Consider the following 19,137-nt stretch of genomic DNA (forward strand, 5'->3'; position numbering starts at 1 on the left):
AGATTGATAAATTTGTTTCTCTCCAAATTTAACGGGTAGAAAGTGTTGACGTGAGTTTACCAAAGCCTCATGCGACCATGCAGTCATACTGAAGAAGAGCACGCGATGGCGCCCGGTAGTTATTCTGTTGTTCATAACTCTTAGCTGCCAAATCGAAGAGGCTGATTGCGTGGTCTTTGCATAATGCATACGGGTGAAATATCAGGACCTCACAGTTACCACTCACGCGGGACGGACTTGGAGCGGGCGCGCGTTCTCCTTCCGCGTGAACGGCGGTCGCAGCGGCGGAGCAGTGGGGAAGTGGCGCCCCACCGCGGTGCGGTGGGAGGCGGAAACAGACCCCATTGCGAAGGCCGTAAGAAGAGAAGCGCGCGCTCCCCTAGAAACCTGCCGTGCTTTCGAGTATTCGAGTAAAATTCCATTCTTGAAGGCTATGCTTTTGCTGCTGGCTTCATCGCCGAAAGCATCACACGGAAGGATTTGCAGAACCAAAAAACGTTCATTTCATATGGTTTCTATTACAGGGACGTGTATATTACGCTTAAAATGTTCGAGGAAAAAAAGACATTGTGCTTATGGCTGTTGTTCAAATTTCTAAGAAAATCACGACATCAAGACAAAAAAATAACATTTAAATTTGCTTTCGTCTGCACTTTCCGCAGTCAGCGAGGCTTAAAAGATGAGGGCAATGTCACTTTCGTTGTCTGCATTATGGCAAAGCATATGGCTTTCAAGATTTGGTTCCATAAACTGTTAAGGACAGCATTTGAGAGAACACAACATTTCGTGTTAATAACCATGCAAGTCATAGTACAGGGGCTACATCAAACGATCTCTAAAAAAAGAAATGCGATCTTGCTGCAATATTTGAGCAAGAACAAAGCAGCCGTGGGCGCATTTTTTTTTTTGTCACTAATATATCCCATTCATAAGATTGCTGCAGTAGATCCGCAACAATCGTTTTTGCAGAGAAATATCTGCGCCAGCTTCTTCATTTTCACGTGCACTCACTATAACCCAACTTCGAGATGAAACGTGATAACGATAGGTACTTTCAGAGAGAAACATATGGCACATATATAGCGACGGTGCTTTCACCGGTTCGCGACAGCCGCTTCTCAATAAACGGCGCTTAATCCAGCTTTCCACATTCCAGCATATGGAAACATCACTGCGTACGGCTCGAGGTGTGCTTGCCAGCCAGAACTTGAAAAAAAAAAATTACCGTCCTCATCACGCAGAACAAATGCACCAAGGAATCGTCGAAGCATATTCCACCGCGATCCAACGGCACGTGTGTTACGTAAAGAAATCCAACTTCTGAATAGAGAAAATTTACGTCCATGCAGTTTGATGCAAATGATAAACGCCGTCTACGTGAAACTATGCATCTTGCTTTTCCTCGCTATTTATGCTTTTTCAGTCGTTGTTATCGAGCAGTTGATAGTCTGCGCTCGTTGTCTGCAGCCTAGTGTCTCAGTTCTAGCCACCCTATCTCAGTTCTTCGCATTGCTTTGAAACGCAGTGTTCCACGATGTCAGAGAGATAAAAGGACACGGATCTGCATGTACCGCTGCCTACAAATCTACACATAAAACAACCGTGGTTGGTATCCATGTTAGAGGCCATTAAGCACGGCTAGCTCAGAGACATATTTCCATGCACATTTCCTTCCTCTGCTGATACAGCAGCGGCATCCGAATCATCATCGCAATCGCCGTAATGGCCGCTTGCTGTGTTGGTTTTTGTTTCTGCTTTTCTAGGCGCGATAACTGTTCGTGAACCACCGTCCGGCCCGAAGAGTTGCCGCTGTGGTGACATTTGTGATTATTAAAGCCTGTCAGCGCCTGAACGACCTTCTGGACGCGTTCGGGCTCGAGCTGGCCCTCGTGGTCCGTGACGTTCGTCGGTGGCTCGTTTGAGCGCTTTCGAGGGTGAGTGCGCGCTCCGTCAAAACGCCTTCTTCTCCGGAATGACATTTGACAGGCGCAGTTCAACGGAAAGGTAAACGCACTCCCCGGCAGCCCCGAGAGGAGAGGCAAGTCGCTGCGGCAGGGCCACCTCTCGCATTCGGTAAGTTCGCCCTCACAAAAGAAGTCGGCGATTGAGGTATACCACCTCGGAGCGAGGCACTCGTATACCAAGAGGAAAACTGGGCCGTCTGTTGCTGTCCACGCTACGCGAGGCGAATCGGCGTTGACCCAGTGTCGTTCTCGACGACGCGATCGAGTGACCTGACCGATAAGAACGTCGACGCGCCGTCCTTTCTATTGTCGCCGTGTATTTGGAAAAAAACAAAATACATTGCGACCAAATCGAGTAGGCGTAGTGGCGAACTAATTCTAATTGTCAAGGAGAAATAAGGCGGTCAGAGCACAGGTTCTCAACATCGGACATTTCAGCGCTCGATTAAACGAGAAATGCGTAGCGCTTGTGTCTCTGTGCGATCTTGTATTCTAGTGGAACCTACATCGCTTAAAGCACATATGAGACTGCGTTTCGAAGCATAGTCACAGCTCGCATAGTGTCTGCATGCTGGCGTAGGCTGTAAGTGCGAAGCGAAGGAAAATAAAAATAACGCAGTCAAGATGACTCAGTGTTCGGCGGAAGAGAAAAGTGTACGGTGGCCTTGCCTCATTCATGCGTTGCCGCCGGTCGCTTCTTGCTTGGTCGACGGGTTCCGAGAAATATTTCGCGTGACTGTTTCGCGTCTAGGCGTGCGGACAATCGCTGCGTTTTTTGTCGCCCCGGATGTCAGCTGCGACATGCATCGGCGATTAGCCAGCAGATTAACTTCGTTTGTTTAGTAGATTAACTTCGTCTATTCAGTTCCGATAGAAGCTTTGCAAACATGTGGGTCAGGGCCGCTCGATAACTGCGGTAAACAAAGCAGGTGGGGTCGTAGTAGCGCGAACGGGAAAGCTGCCAACGGCTGGAGGATTTTGGTCACAAATTGCCCCGAAAAAAAAAAAAAAGAAAAACCCGTCGGCGTTTTGTTTCTTCCCTGTTTGGTGACGTGTACATACGGCATCGCTTTTACTTCCGTCTGCATTGCGCCACCCCATGGCCGTTTTTCACGTCTCCAGCTTCCGAGAGGCAGAAACTACATCAGTCATTATACAGGCGTCATAAGGCCACATCCGATCGCGATCGAGGCCTATGCGGATCGAAGGTTTTTACCGCGATTGGCTGCCTCCCGCAGCGGGCGCAAAAAAGCCAATTCGATGCCGATCGGGCTCGATCGTGATCGAAAGTGCGCCGCGTGACACCCGTATAATATCCCAGTCACACGGTGTGTGGTCGCGATCGAGGTTGATCGGGAACGAATTTCACGACCGCGATTGGCTCCCTTTCGTAGCCTGCTCAAAGGAGCCAATCGTGATACCGATTCTGCTCGAAAGTACCGAATGACCGGGGTGTAAGGAGAAGTACGCAAGAGCACAATGCAGTTTCGAATAATGTATTTTTCGCAATTCAGTCGCCTCATTTGTTGCTGACCATGATCACAAAAATATGAAAAATAGAGTTCAAAGTAATAAAATGAGATGACATAAGGTATTTTGCTAGAAAATTATAATCACGCTAGCCCGAAGTTACTTCAAGAATTATGCTCTGCTGGGTGAATGGCCGCTTGCTTGCTGCGCGCCTGTGCGGTCGGAATCCTCCATGTCAGCTTGTGTCACACGGAGCACTTTTGATCGCCATCGAGCCTGATCCAGATAAAATTTTTTGATTGTGGTTGGCTCCCTTCTTTAGCCTGGGCAAAGGAGCCAATCACGATGGAGAAATTTCATCCCCATCGGTTCCATCGTGATCGAAAGCGCCCTGTGTGAGACCGGTATGAAACATTGAAAGCCCCCATTAAAACATGGATAGAGTGCTTATATTTCAGGGGCTGCTTCTGTTCAAGAATTATGGTATAGTTTCACATCCTCAATATCTGGGGCTGTCGTCTTTAGCCCGGCTGGCATTCTTATTCCAACTTCAAAAACAAAATTTGCTCTTGCTGCAGGTGTGAGCTCACCTTCTCACAAGGTTGCAGATCTTAGTCCTGGTCATAATTATCAGATCTCAGCCACTTGATATCATTGCGTCCCTTACTTGTGCGTAAAAAAATGAAAAACACAGCCTTATATATGATGAGCACAAGCAAGCTGTTTAATCGACATGGAAAGCTTGATTTAAAACTTTTATTTCGTGTTCTTGTTTTGTTTTAAATACAAAACAATTTGACATTACGGACACACGCAGCAGCCCAGCCAACAAAGTCGCTCTGCATTGCCCACTAGCTGCACGGTATTGTTTAGTTGCCAACAAGTGGCAATAGGGAACACCACATGCGTGCACCACCTCGCTTGCGCTCGTACTCTGCTACTGTCTCCTCTCCTTTCTTTTTTAATACCCAGTGGTGCCAAGTGTTATATATTGGACGATGAGGACTAAGAAATAAAATCTTGTGCTGGAATATGAGCAAGAATGTTGTGCGAATTTAAAAATTTTTTTTTAGTCTGTTGGGATAAAAATACCACTGTACGTGCACCCAACTTGTGCAATGCTGGAGACTTCAGCATCAACACAGGAGCAGGGCTGACGCCTTCCTGTGACGATGAACTCAAGCAAAGGGCACAAAACTATTACTGGAATGACAGGCTATTTTGGACAAGAACAGCTGTGCAACACGGACACATCCGTATGAAAATTTCTTTTTGGGAGCTTTTGTCAACTGGCATTCTGAACATAAAATTTTTTTGCAGAAGCTGCTCTATATCTCTCCTACCTGAAGCTTTGCTTTTTATGAGGTCCAAAATTTTGTTGCAGTTGACCTTTGATCATCCCAGATCATAGTACCTTGCTGGTGAAGCAGCGCACAAACACGGACACAGTGGAGACAAGTAGGAATAGACGACACTCGCTGCACTCGCAACTATTTTATTTCAGAACACATACTTCAAGTTTATATACCTGCGCACCCTCAGGCGTCAACGCAAATCATGGCAAGATTAGAGGCTTTTTTATATATATATATATATATCGTTTGCCCGCTCATACTCGGGCGTCAAAGGCATTGCACTTATCTATCATGGTGTGCAATCCTATCGTAATTTGTTGCAACCCTACCAACGATTTTTATTACACATTTTCTTTTCTCTTCTTTTTAGTGTACTTCCAAAAACGCAACCTCACCATGGCTTAGATGGACAGATGGCTGACTGATACAACCCTCTCCCCTCTTGTGAATATGAAAGGCTTCGATTATTTCCCTGGTTAGTTGATCCTTATGGTGTGATAAAACTGTGGCATCATTGTAAAGCGGCCAGCACCCATGTTGTGAGCAGTGCCCCTTAATATGGGAATGAATGTTTCCCCCCAGTGACCTTTTGTGCTCTAAAAGTCTCGTGTTTACACAACGACCTGTTTGGCCGATGTATACTTTCCCACACGATATGGGAAAACAGTAGACTACAGAAGACCTGCACTCGACAAGTTTTTCTTTGTGCTTGACTGTGCACTTACGTCCATTTTCTTTTACTTTTGTTGACACTCTACGATCCAGTCCGGCACATATTCTTCCGAGTTTGTTAGGCGCTGAAAAAACTACTCGTAGACCGTATCTGCCACCTACGTTTTTTAAGTTATGCGCAATTTTGTGTGCATATGGTAGTGCCACAATTTTTTTGCTGTCAATCTCTAGTCTGTTGCGCTCTTTCTGATAGCCATTGCGCACATAACGGATCAACTTATACGCTGATGTACAGAGTACATGTTTTTCATACCCTGCATTCTTTAGTCTGATAACCTGTTGGCTGAATGTTTCTTTTATTTTTTCCGGGCAAGACTTAGTTAATGCAGCCCTCAGGCACGAGAAAGCTATGCCACTTTTTACGATTTTAGAGTGTCCCGAGTTATAACTAAGCAAGGGTTTTTCTGATCGTGGATTGTATGACCAGCAAACGTGGTCCGGTGTGGAAGTTAACGCCAAATATAAAAATTGTAGCTTGCCATTCTGCGGCAACTCAACAGTGAAAGCCAGTCCTTGGCTGTTGTCCTTGAACACTTTTAAGATTTCATTCATTCTTACGTCCAAAACACCATGTTCGATTATAACCAAAAAATCGTCCACAAAGCGGAACACTTTTACCGCTAAGTCTTTAAGGTTTGCAACTATCGCTTTGTCCATACTACCTAAAAAAATTGTGCTAAGTACCGGAGCTACTTTTGAGCCTATACATATACCGGACTTTTGTCTGTACATCACATCATTCCACATTACAAAGGTGGACTCAAGGTAAAATGTTAATAGTTCAAGAAATGTATTAACTGATACGCCACATTTGCTGACAAATTCCATCTCGTCGTTGTCTTCCGTTATACAGTGCCTAACACTCGATAATAAGGGACCATGCGGAATATTGTAATACAAATCCTGTACATCTATGCTGAAGAAATCACATCGTCCAGGGTTAGACGTGCTTAAGTACGTTACTAACGTTTCAGAGTTTGGTAAAACGAACGGATCGGTAACTATCAAGCCATTAAGGTGGTTTTGAAGGAATGAAGATACAACCAACTGCCACGAGTCCCTTTCTGATACTATGGCTCTGAACGGAACGTCAATCTTATGTGTTTTTGCCACGAAAAACAATTCGAGATGTAGGTTGCACGAGCGCTTAACTGCTGAAGGAAGTCGCTCAAAATTGTTGCTTGTCAGTAATGACTTAATGACTTAGCGGTAAAAGTGTTCCGCTTTGTGGACGATTTTTTGGTTATAATCGAACATGGTGTTTTGGACGTAAGAATGAATGAAATCTTAAAAAGTGTTCAAGGACAACAACCAAGGACTGGCTTTCACTGTTGAGTTGCCGCAGAATGGCAAGCTACAATTTTTATATTTGGCGTTAACTTCCACACCGGACCACGTTTGCTGGTCATACAATCCACGATCAGAAAAACCCTTGCTTAGTTATAACTCGGGACACTCTAAAATCGTAAAAAGTGGCATAGCTTTCTCGTGCCTGAGGGCTGCATTAACTAAGTCTTGCCCGGAAAAAATAAAAGAAACATTCAGCCAACAGGTTATCAGACTAAAGAATGCAGGGTATGAAAAACATGTACTCTGTACATCAGCGTATAAGTTGATCCGTTATGTGCGCAATGGCTATCAGAAAGAGCGCAACAGACTAGAGATTGACAGCAAAAAAATTGTGTCACTACCATATGCACACAAAATTGCGCATAACTTAAAAAACGTAGGTGGCAGATACGGTCTACGAGTAGTTTTTTCAGCGCCTAACAAACTCGGAAAAATATGTGCCGGACTGGATCGTAGAGTGTCAACAAAAGTAAAAGAAAATGGACGTAAGTGCACAGTCAAGCACAAAGAAAAACTTGTCGAGTGCAGGTCTTCTGTAGTCTACTGTTTGCCCATATCGTGTGGGAAAGTATACATCGGCCAAACAGGTCGTTGTGTAAACACGAGACTTTTAGAGCACAAAAGGTCACTGGGGGGAAACATTCATTCCCATATTAAGGGGCACTGCTCACAACATGGGTGCTGGCCGCTTTACAATGATGCCACAGTTTTATCACACCATAAGGATCAACTAACCAGGGAAATAATCGAAGCCTTTCATATTCACAAGAGGGGAGAGGGTTGTATCAGTCAGCCATCTGTCCATCTAAGCCATGGTGAGGTTGCGTTTTTGGAAGTACACTAAAAAGAAGAGAAAAGAAAATGTGTAATAAAAATCGTTGGTAGGGTTGCAACAAATTACGATAGGATTGCACACCATGATAGATAAGTGCAATGCCTTTGACGCCCGAGTATGAGCGGGCAAACGATATATATATATATATATAAAAAAGCCTCTAATCTTGCCATGATTTGCGTTGACGCCTGAGGGTGCGCAGGTATATAAACTTGAAGTATGTGTTCTGAAATAAAATAGTTGCGAGTGCAGCGAGTGTCGTCTATTCCTACTTGTCTCCACTGTGTCCGTGTTTGTGCGCTGCTTCACCAGCAAGGTACTATGATCACTCACCAACTAGCCCAACTTTCCACGTTACTGATCATCCCAGAAACAAGTATTGAGGAGGAAATTTCAGTGTTCTGTCAGTTTGGAAACATCTCTCTTACCATCTACATTTCCCGCAACCAGGGTTCTCCAGAAGTTTTTCAGGGTTGGATATTTAACAAAAGTGGGAAAGAAAGAGGAGTGCACATAAGGTTTTATTTTTGCCCTTTTCTTTTTTCCGCCACCACTGAGCCATTTTTGAGTTTTTGTACGCATTAACGAAACAAATGCAAGCCGGTGACACAGCCTACAGCGACTGCTAAACGTTGCTGGGATAGAGAAATGTGCAGCACGTGAAACCCTGCACCAACAATTCAAATCTGTGCCAGCCAATAGGAGTGCACACATGGCAGCGGTAATGAATTGTGGCACCAGTTGTTGTTCATTTCGCTTGCTTCACTTGGGATGGCGAAATGTGACACTGCAGCCGCACGGAGCTCCAATCTCCTTTTTATGACAGTGCCAAGATAATGGCGTAATGTAAAAGGAAAGCTGCACAAACCGCAGTGCAATGGCACCTCCAAGAGCCCGATTTTCTACCAGATTTTCGTCAACAGCACGCTAAAAAAGATTACTTCTCTGAGTTTCTACTTCACATTTCTTTGCAATATTTATCCAAGGGATAATGGGACACCTGGGTGTTGTGCGAACCAAAGAATAGGACACCTTGACCAAATTGACAAATCTAATTGCCAAGTCCCCTCCTCAAAGCGGTGGGGCTTAAACCGAAGCATTGTCCCCACCGCTCTCTGAGACGTAGAACCCTGCTTGCAATGTATTGCTTTTTCTGGTTTGACATTTCCTGTTCATTCCACTTTTGTGCAGCATTTTATTTTTATGGCTGTATTGTTGCACGAAGCAACTATGAACTTGTTTGCCAAAGCTATGCTTGGTCGTCATCTCTGCATAAAATTTGCAGAGCAGCACTTTACTGCTAGTGTATTTGCTCCCAAATTTTAGATTTATTGTGGACTGCCTGATGTTCATTGCTAATCTACAGGTCCTGTAGTAATACCAATAATTTCTCAATTTTATATTTGCTGGCCAGTTAGGATAAAACTTACTTAAAAATAATACTAGCAGTAGCCTCACTGTGACCAATTGCAGTGTGTTTACATTTTCAACTTGGCAACATTGGACTTCATCTCTGCTTCATTTGTGTTTTTGTTGCAGTGGACACAGTAATGGGAATAATCACTAAAAAAAAAATGTTTACTAGCATTTGCACATTTTGTATATTTCTCTCAGCAGTTGGCGTAGTGTTCTGGTGCATCTAAATAGTATGAAGAATGAAGGCTAAAGTCAAATTTTGCTATTACAGTGAGATGCTGAGCCAATCTTTGTCTGTGGCAGACCATTGTATGGCTGTTCATGGCAATCTCTACACAGAAGAGTTGGTGCAGTTTCTCTTGAAAATGATGGTGACACTTCTGCTTGACAAGCAAGAATTAGTATTTTTCATCAACAATTGAAAATTTTCTGTGCTGCACCTAGTAGTTATGACAGTTCGATGTTGGCGTTTGTGAAAGTCATAAAGAGACTTCCATATCACAAAGGTATGCCATAGGCCGGCTGCATTCAAATATTCATTTCAAGGACCAACCAGTACATGTGCACAGTAATCACCAGTAGCTGCCAGCAGGTGAGAGGAACCACCAAAGTTAGGGAAAGGAGCTTACTTAGGAAATCTTGAATTCTTGAATCTTACCAGGGAGAGAGAGATCAAGAGGAAAGGCAGGCAGGTTAACCAGATATCAGTCTCTGGTTTGCTACCCTACACTGGGGATGGGAGATAGAGGTTAGAAAGAGTACAGAGAGAAAAGCATAAAAAAAAAGAACACGCGCACATGCTTACCAATCGTACCAAGATCGCAATCTGATTATGACACATACGGTAGTGGGGTACTCGGGACAAATTTGGAAAAGCTGGGGCTGTGTAAAGTGCACCTAAATTTATGAGCACAGGCGTTTTCGTATTCAGCCCCCTCCATATATGGTCACCGGGCTCGGAATCGAACTTGCAACCTCGAGCTTAGCAGCGCCACACCACAGCCACTGGGTATGAAATTAGTTCCAGAATCTGTGGCAGTGTGGGTAGACACAAGTGGGTTCTGCAACACTTTACAAATATGGCAAATAAACTGGCTTAGCCATGAAGCAGTGCTATCATGAACACATGATCCAAATGTTATTCTTTTTAAAGAGCAGCGAACCTACAGTTTTGCTCAGAAGACCATCTTCTCGTTTCTTTAACTTTGTGAAATCCCCACAAGTTTTTATGTATGTTGTGGAGTGCTTTTAAGCAGTGTTGCCATTGACTGTATTTATAGATGACAGAAAAACTCTCCAACCACGAGGCACACGAACGGCAATCAACAATGGGCATCACTGCAAGGGGAGAAGGAAAGTGACAACTGAGAAAAACACAAAAATTTAAAAGTTTAACTCGTCAGTCAAACCTGAAAAATTCTACTCAAAGTAACAAAAGTTAATGGTTATAAAAATATGAAGCAATAACAAGACAACTGATCATAGTTCCTTCTAATAAAAATGTTAGATTGACGTTGATCAATCTTAAGTTTCCGTTAATGAATTTTCAGATTTATGTACCACTAATACAAAGGTCAGTTCCTCTATCTTGCCACACATCAGAGTGTAAGACAACAGTAATCACTTTTGTTTTTCCGTGACATATATGTGTCACTGTTTCCTTTCATATGCTTTACATATATTTTATTTTAGTAGTGTTACGTTTCGCCTCCGACGTGCGGTATAGCCAGCGCGGATGCAACGGACGCCGGGGCTTCGTTAACAGCGGCGGACATTTTGGCCAGTTCAGCGCTGCCGCAGCGGTTCCTGCCAAGCGCGTCCAGGCATGTTTCAATGCCACATGTCTTCGTGTGTGTGTGCATGTTGGTGCCCACGCTTGTCAAAACGCGGCAGCCGGGGAGAGGAGCTCCCAAACTGTGAAGCAAGGAGGTCGGACCGGCGCCGACCCGGCGGATACGTCACTTCTTGTCACAACATGTCCGTGTGCCGCCGTCATGGGCGCCTCTTTCAGAGCCGTTCCTTCTTGCCCTCCACTCCGAGAGTATAAAAGCAGCTGCCCCCGGACGCCAAGAGACGCTTCGAATTCTTCCGTCGAGTAACGTGCTCTCCAGTCTCTCCACTTCGGTTGACCAGACCGGCCGCTCTTTTGCGATGCTGTAATAAACAAGTTGTTCTGTTAGCAGTCGACTCATCCTTTGCCAGGACCTTGGGATGCTCCTAGCTGTGCCCCTGGCCGCCAGGCCAACGCTACCCTTGGGGCTTGCGACCCAGATGCAACAACTGCTTGCCAGCGGTGAGATCGCGACAACGGAGGCCAGCAGCGAAGATATGCGGTCGACTGTATGCTGAGCAACACAACGACCATCCGGGAGCAGTGCAACGAGCCCTGTGTGATGACTGGTTGCCTGCAGCGGAACGACTGCGCTGAATTCTTAGCTGCGAGGTTTGGTGAGTGCGGGACTTTCTTCTTCAGAGTTTTGCCAGGCTTTTGTTAGTGTCAGAAACAGCTGGTAATTGTGGTTGTCGTTGCTGCCGGGTTAGTTTGCGGCAAGACAAGAGTAGGCAGTAGAGAAAGCAGCATTCAGAGCAGCCATGGATTGGAAGTCGTTGCGCAAACCGAAATTGCTGGAGCTTGCAAGAGAGTTGGGTCTGGATGTCTCAGACAAACTCAGAAAACCAGAACTGCTAAGGGCTATTCTTGAGTTAGACGCTGAGGATGACGAGCTGTCGGAATGCCTTGAGACCATTGAGGAGAGGGAGACGGCAAAAAGACAGGAGCGCGAACATAAAGAGCAAAAAGAGAAAGACGAGCGCGAACGTAAAGAGCAAAAAGAGAAAGAAAAAGAGGAGCGCGACCGCCAACTTGCTTTGGAAATGAAGCGTCTTGAGGTACAGATGGAACGCGCTCGTAATGGAAGTCAGGCACACAGTGCAGGAGAACGAGTATCGTTCATAATGACTGACCTGATGCAACTGTTTAAGCTTGGAGAGGACATTGGTTTGTTCCTGGTTAACTTTGAGCGAACGTGCGAGAAGCAGGGGTTCTCTCGGGAAACGTGGCCACAGCGCTTGCTCACATTGTTACCCGGCGAGGCGGCCGACGTAGTCGCTCGCTTGAAGAGAGAGGAGGCAGAAGATTTCGACCAAGTGAAATCGAGTCTGCTAAATAAGTACAGGCTGTCAGCGGAAGCAATCCTTCGGAAGTTTCGGGAAAATTAGAAAGGCAGAAGTGAGTCATATACAGAGTTTGCCTACAGGCTTATTTATTATTTTATTTATTTATTTATTCATACTGTCGATCCCATCAGGGATCATAACAGGAAGGGCATACATAGTTATCTTGCAGTGTAACAATAATAATTAGCGCAATAATAAGATTAGACATATTAGACATGCAGTTAGCAGAGGCAGACAATGTAGTAGGCAGAAAAGTAACGTTATACACTGTAATAATGTTGCGAAAAAAGAAACAACAGGTAATCAAAGGTAGAAAATTTACAAAGCTGAACAAAATGGTAGGCATAAATTATACAATCATACATTGCATTAAATTTAAGAGTAACAAGGGGTAATGAGGTAGTCTGTCAAATATCAATGGTGGTGAGCAATAATTACAACAGGAAAAGAAGTAAACAATTTGCATAAATAAACAATAGTATTCAGTAATGGCAGGTAATACAAGTTATAAAAGTGAGGTATACACAAGAGGTAGTAATTCATAAGATACGTTTAAGGTGTAGTTAAAGAAATTGTGATTATGTACACAATCTAATAAAATAAAATGGCACAAAAATAGATGGGGACACAGGTACATCATAATTGTGAAACACGCAATTCATTTTCGGCTAGTGTCAAAAAAGTTGTTAACGATGGGCTGCCTGTAATACTAAGGTCCAGCTTATTCCATTCACGTGTCATTAAAGGGAAAAATGAATGCTTATGGCTTTCCGTATAAAATGGGTGTTCGTTTAATGACAGTGAATGTTTATGTCTAGTGACTCGTGTTTGTGCTAAAGATAAGTATTTGGAGCTGTCTATTTTCAATTCATTATGAATAAGTTGATACATAAATTTTAATCGTGCAAGATTGGCTCGTTTTTGTAAGGTCAGTATACCGGCCTGTTTTAGCAATTCTGTGGGTGAGTCTGTTAACCTATGTTTGTTGCAAATATATCTTAGTGCCTTCCTTTGAATTGCTTCTAGTCTGTTAATGAGTTCTTTGGTTAAAGGAAACCAAACAGCGTTAGCGTACTCTAATACACATCTGACAAATGTGTTATATGCCAGTAGTTTTGTGTTTGGGGGTGCTAGTCTAAGACCCCTGCTTAAGGAAAAACAATTTTTTTTGTGCGGTCGAGGTAATGTTGTTAACATGGCGCTCCCATCTGAAATCGTGTGTTAATGTTAAGCCAAGGTACTTGTACTCTTTCACTTTGTTAAGTGTGGCGTTATTTATAGTGTAGTTAAATTCTGATGCGAGCTTTTTTCTAGTAATTGATAAAATAGCTGATTTTTTAATATTTAAAGTCATTTGCCATTCGTTACACCATTTGTACACAAGTGACAAAGCGTCGTTCAAGGCCACATGGTCATTATGAGAATTGACTACCTGATACAGAACACAGTCGTCAGCAAAAAGTCTAACATTGACTGGAATATTAGAAGGCAGATCATTAATGTATATGAGAAATAAAACTGGAGCCAGAACACTTCCTTGTGGAACTCCAGATCTTACGCTAGATTTCATGGAATATTGTTGGTTAACCTCTACAAATTGAGTGCGGTTAGTAAGGTAGTCTTTGATCCAGTTCAGAATAGGGCCCTTTCCCAAGGTAAGTTCGAGTTTATAAATTAATTTCTTATGTGTTACGCGATCGAAAGCTTTGGAAAAATCTAGAAAGATTAGATCGATTTGTTTCTGTTGATCAATACTTAACGATACATCTTGGACAAGCTCAATTAGTTGTGCGACTGTGGAAACTCCTTTGCGAAAACCATGCTGACAAACCGTTAGTATTTCTTCCTGTTCAAGGTGTTTGGTTATGTGCTTTAAGATAATGTGCTCTAGTAGTTTACAAACAGTGCATGTTAGTGAGATTGGTCTGTGGTTAGCGGGTTCTGTTTTACTTCCCGATTTATGAATTGGTTTCACTTTAGCTGTTTTCCAATCCTTGGGGAGGGTACCAGAGGAGATTGATTTGTTAAAAATTATTAATAAGTACTTGGCCATCCACTCAGCGTATCTGCAAAGGAATGCATTTGGAATATTATCAGGTCCTGGTGATTTCTTTGGGTCTAAGTTAAGCAGTAGGTTAAGGACGCCTGTTTCGGTTAATGTGAGTGGCTCTAGTGGCTTATTTCTAGAGAAGCCTGCTTGTGGTAGTGTGCCGTTGTCCTCAGTGAAAACGGAGCAGAAGTAGTCGTTAAGCAAGTTAGCAGAGTTCCTGTTATCTTCATTTGAGGCTTCGTTGTCGTTACGATTCTTTTGGTTATTGTAGCTCCAGAACTTTGTGGGAGCAGTTTTCAAAAAGTTTGTGAGTGTATTAGTAAAGTAGGACTGTTTGGCTGTCTTAATTTTTGATTTCATAAGTTGGATAGCTGCGCTGAGATTTTCATGCGTAAATTTTAATGGGTTAGTTTTCAGCAATTTCCGCATTCGGTTTACTTTACGTTTCGCATGTATAACGTCACACGTTATCCATGGATTACGCCTAGTAAGTTTCTTTTTTCTAGTTGGTATGTAATTGGTTATACAATGAGATATAATGACGGAAAATGCGGGCCACAATGTATCGATGTCTGTAGTGCTATTTTGGGAAAGTTGCAAAAACGTGTGGTATTCATTAATCAGGTAATCAAGTATACTAGTGTCGTTAGCTTTACTATAGTCGGGGTAAGCGATGATTTGCCGAGGGGTAACGCTGTCATGAAGGGGTATAGTGCAATGGGTAATTTTGTGATCCGAAATGCCATCTAGTAAGCTTAATCTTGTTTCGTCATTTATGAAGTGATTGCAAAGGAATATTAGATCTAGTATGGAACAGCTGGATCCCTGTACACGTGTAGGTTCAGTTACAATTTGTGTAAGGTTGAACGATAACATAAAGTCAAGTAACACATCCGCACAGGGTGAATGATGCTGCATTGTTTGCCAATTCACTTCAGGAACGTTAAAATCAACTGCGATTATTAATCTGGACCCTGATGCATATTGCTCAGTATATTCATGCAATCGGCGCACATTGTCGAGGCCGGAAGAAGGACTGCGATAGACGCAGCCTACGACAACAGTATAAGATGCGAAGCGCAGTTTACAAAAGATAGCCCCAACACCTGCAACATCCGGTAACATTAAAAACGGGATTTCTTTCTTTATTAGAATGGCCACGCCACCACCTCGTGTTGTCCGGTCTTTCCGGATGATAGTGTAGTTGGCAGGGGCTATCTCAACATCTTTAATATCAGCTGTTAGCCAGGTTTCGGTTAGTGTTAGAAAGTCAGGTTCATATGCAAGAATCAAGGCTTCAAGGGAATCCGTTTTTTTTAATATGCTACGGGCATTTATGTTCAAGAAGGATAAGTCAGATATCAAGTTCGGCGTGAACGTAGGCTTCGAGGGCCGTGTTGCTGGTTTTTTGGATCAGGATTGACGGAACCTGGTTTCAAAGGAGCTACATTATTATTTTCTTCGTCCCAGTAGAACATTTCGCCATTGATTCGTAGTTTGTCATAAATTAGATTAACTTTATCTCCGGATTCTTTCCTTGGTTTGGCAGAATTCCGTAACTTCCTTCTTAAGTCTCGTATGCGAGGCGAAAAATCTTCGGAGATCGAAAAACTTGACCCCTTTAGCTTGAAACAGTTTCTCAAGATTTTAGTTTTGTCTCTAAAGTCGAGAAGCTTAAAAATTATTGGTCTTGTTTTAGTGGTATCCGGCCTGCCTAATCTATGAATACGTTCGATACTTACAGCTTCGAGTTTCAGGACATTTTTGACAATTTTTTCGTTTACTGTAAGTTGTAATGTGTCTTCATTTTCCTTTTCCTCTTCTGGCACACCATACACAATTAGATTGGATCGTCTGGAGCGGTTTTCAAGGTCGTCTATTCTTAGTTCCAGCGTTGAAACGACTTTCTCTAGTTTAGTTACCTTCTCCGCGCAAGACGAAATCTTTTTGTCTAGGGATGCAAGTTGCTCTAGTTTCTTGTCTATTGCGGTTAAACGCTGTTCCTTAATTTCTTTCAAATCCTTCAGGATTTGTTGTAGTTGCCGCGAAATATCGGGTGTATCAGGACCCAGGTTTGTTTCGATATCTCCAGCTAGTAGCAATAATTTGACGAGATCCACTATGTCAAAGATTAGTTCACGCAGCAGCCCAGTTCACACAGCAGCCTGCATGTCGAACATGCAGGAGTGGCTCAAAGAAGAGAAAGTGTTGGGTGACCACGAGAAAGTTCTGCAGTGTTTCGGGCTGGAACAGTTTTATAGTCGGTTACCTGAGAACGTGCGGTACTGGGTCTTGGATAGGCCAGACGTTAGTACGGTGGCTAAAGCCGCCAAGCTAGCCGAAGAGTTTGTGACGCGTCGGGCTCGCGGAGCTATGGACGGTCAAAAGGGTGAATTTGGCTCCAAGTTTGAGAGGCCGAAGTTCACACCCATGAGAGCAAGGGGGGACACACGTAGTGCGGATGCGAGTGAAAGCAGTCCGACCGAACGTAAGGAGACGGCGGCAGCCGAAGCTGAACGCATAAAGCGGTTCGAGACGAGGCAAGCGCGCGTGTGTTATACGTGCCAGAAGCCGGGTCACTTTTCGGCGCAGTGTTTGGAAACAAAAACAAAAGTCGTGTTTTTGTCATTATGCAGCACTGACGAGAACATGAAGCTTCTCGAGCCTTATATGCGAGACCTCGTCGTGAACGGGAAAGAGTGCCAAGTGCTTCGTGATTCCGCAGCTATAATGGATGTAGTTCACCCCTCTTACGTAGAACCCGATACGTTCATGGGCAAGTGCGCATGGATCAAGCAAGCCGTGGAAGCTCATAGCGTGTGTCTGTCCCTAGCAAAAGTGCTTATTGAAAGACCTTTCGGAGCACTTGAGACAGAGGCCGCAGTGTCATCTATGCTGCCCCCCCCAGTACCCGTACCTATTTTCGAACAGGTCCGATCACCTCCTGCGCGAGAAGGGGCTTTTGTTTGGTAAGGCTAGCGTTCAGGCCTTAACCAGATCGAGAGTTCGGGAGCTCGCTGCAAAGGTGGTAGTTGCGGGGCCGACGTTGTCGAACAATGAGAAAGGGTCGGAGGCGCAGCAAGCTGACATTCAGAGCACGTTCAAACTGAATAAAATTGAGCCTGTAGCGTTGAAGGCACCAGATACTGGAGAGGAAATGCCCGACACGGGAAAGTTAGAAGAGCTATCTGCAGTTTTGCTCATCGCGCCTACGTCAGATGGACTTAATAGGTTGCTAAAAGTCAGCCGGTTGGCTTTGATAGCCAAGCAAAAAAAGGATGGCAGCCTAGAAAACATGCGCTGCAATGTCAAGGAAGGTATCGCCAAGAAAAATGCTCGTTTTGTGGAAAGAAGTGGGGTCCTGTACCGGAAGTATCTAGACCGCAGGGGAGTGGAGTTCGATCAGCTGATCATGCCTCAGTGCTACCGTCAGGATCTGTTGCGCTTGTCTCATGGAGGTTCGTGGTCCGGAAACCTAAGAGTTAAGAAGACTAAGGACTGTCTCTTGCAAGAGTACTATTGGCCAGGGTGTTTTCGTGACGCAGAACACTTTGTGAGGACATGTGACACCTGTCAGCGGGTGGGCAAACCAGGGGACAAATCGAGGGCGCCGTTGAAGTTGGTACCTATCATTACGGAGCCTTTTAGACGGCTCGTTATTGGTACAGTGGGACCTCTGCCAGTAACAACCACGGGGTACAGACACATTTTGACTGTGATCTGCCCAGCAACAAAGTTCCCTGAAGCAGTGCCGCTTAAAGAACTCAGCTCAACTCGCGCAAATACTGTCCATATTTGCGCGAGTTGGTTTTCCTGCAGAAATCGAGTCAGATCAGGGCACAGTGTTTACTAGCGCTTTGACGACAGCCTTTCTCGAAAGGTGCGGGGTAAAGCTGTTACACAGCTCAGTGTACCACCCACAGTCGAATTCCGTTGAGAAGCTCCACTCCGTCATGAAGCGCGTGTTGAGAGCATTGTGTTTTGAACAACAAACGGACTGGGAACTGTGTCTGCCTGGGGTGACGTTTGCATTAAGGACCGCGCCGCATGCGGCTACGGGGTTTTCGCCAGCTAAGCTGGTGTACGGTCGCTCGCTGCGGTCTCCGCTTCGCATGCTTCGAGACTCGTGGGAAGGCAGGGGCGACGACCCAGTTGTGGTAGAGTACGTGCTTAGGCTCCTCGAACGCTTAAGAAGGGCAGAGGAGTTGTCAGGTGAAGCAATGGCAAAGGCCCAGCAGAGGGCCAAGGTTTATTATGATCGGACAGCCAGGGCCCATCGTTTTGAGGTGGGCGATGAGGTAATGATATTGCGCACATCGCTAAAAAACAAACTCGACGTGCAGTGGGAGGGCCCAGCACGGGTTGTTCAAAAACTGTCGGACGTTAACTACGTGGTGAGTCTGCCAGGAAAACGGAAAGCACAGCAAGTTTACCACTGTAATCTGCTCAAACCCTATAGACAATGGGAAGCAGTGGTGTGTATGATGGTAAACGTTCCCGAAGAGCTTCATGTCGAGCTTCCGGGACTAGGCTCAGTGACGAACAATGAAGACGCCGATCAAGTCATTAGTGACTTAATCAGTAAAGCACCGCTGTCGCCTGAGCAGAAAACCGAACTACACCAGCTCTTACAAGCGTTTCAAGGTCAGTTCTCTGAGAGGCCTATTAGGACTTCTGTCCTTACTCATGAAATAGAACTTACCTCCCAAGAGCCAGTACGATCCAAAGCGTACCGGGTGTCACCCCGCCAGCGCAATATTATGGAGGCTGAGGTAAAGAAAATGCTGC

At 44.5% G+C, this 19,137-nt stretch overlaps 1 protein-coding gene across 2 annotated transcripts in view; it reads left to right on the top strand.

The window, feature by feature from the left end:
- The first annotated feature begins 1,721 nt into the window (after positions 1–1,721).
- The window catches only part of LOC142558253 (uncharacterized), a 69,981-nt gene continuing 52,565 nt past the window's right edge, over positions 1,722–19,137 (top strand). For both annotated transcript variants that reach the window (XM_075670416.1, XM_075670415.1), the window contains exon 1: positions 1,722–2,073. The gene's annotated coding sequence lies outside the window, so the exon portion shown is untranslated. The remainder of the gene's footprint in view (positions 2,074–19,137) is intronic.

The sequence above is a fragment of the Dermacentor variabilis genome, chromosome 9 (assembly GCF_050947875.1).
Source record: "Dermacentor variabilis isolate Ectoservices chromosome 9, ASM5094787v1, whole genome shotgun sequence".
In the NCBI taxonomy this organism is placed as follows: Eukaryota; Metazoa; Arthropoda; class Arachnida; order Ixodida; family Ixodidae; genus Dermacentor; species Dermacentor variabilis.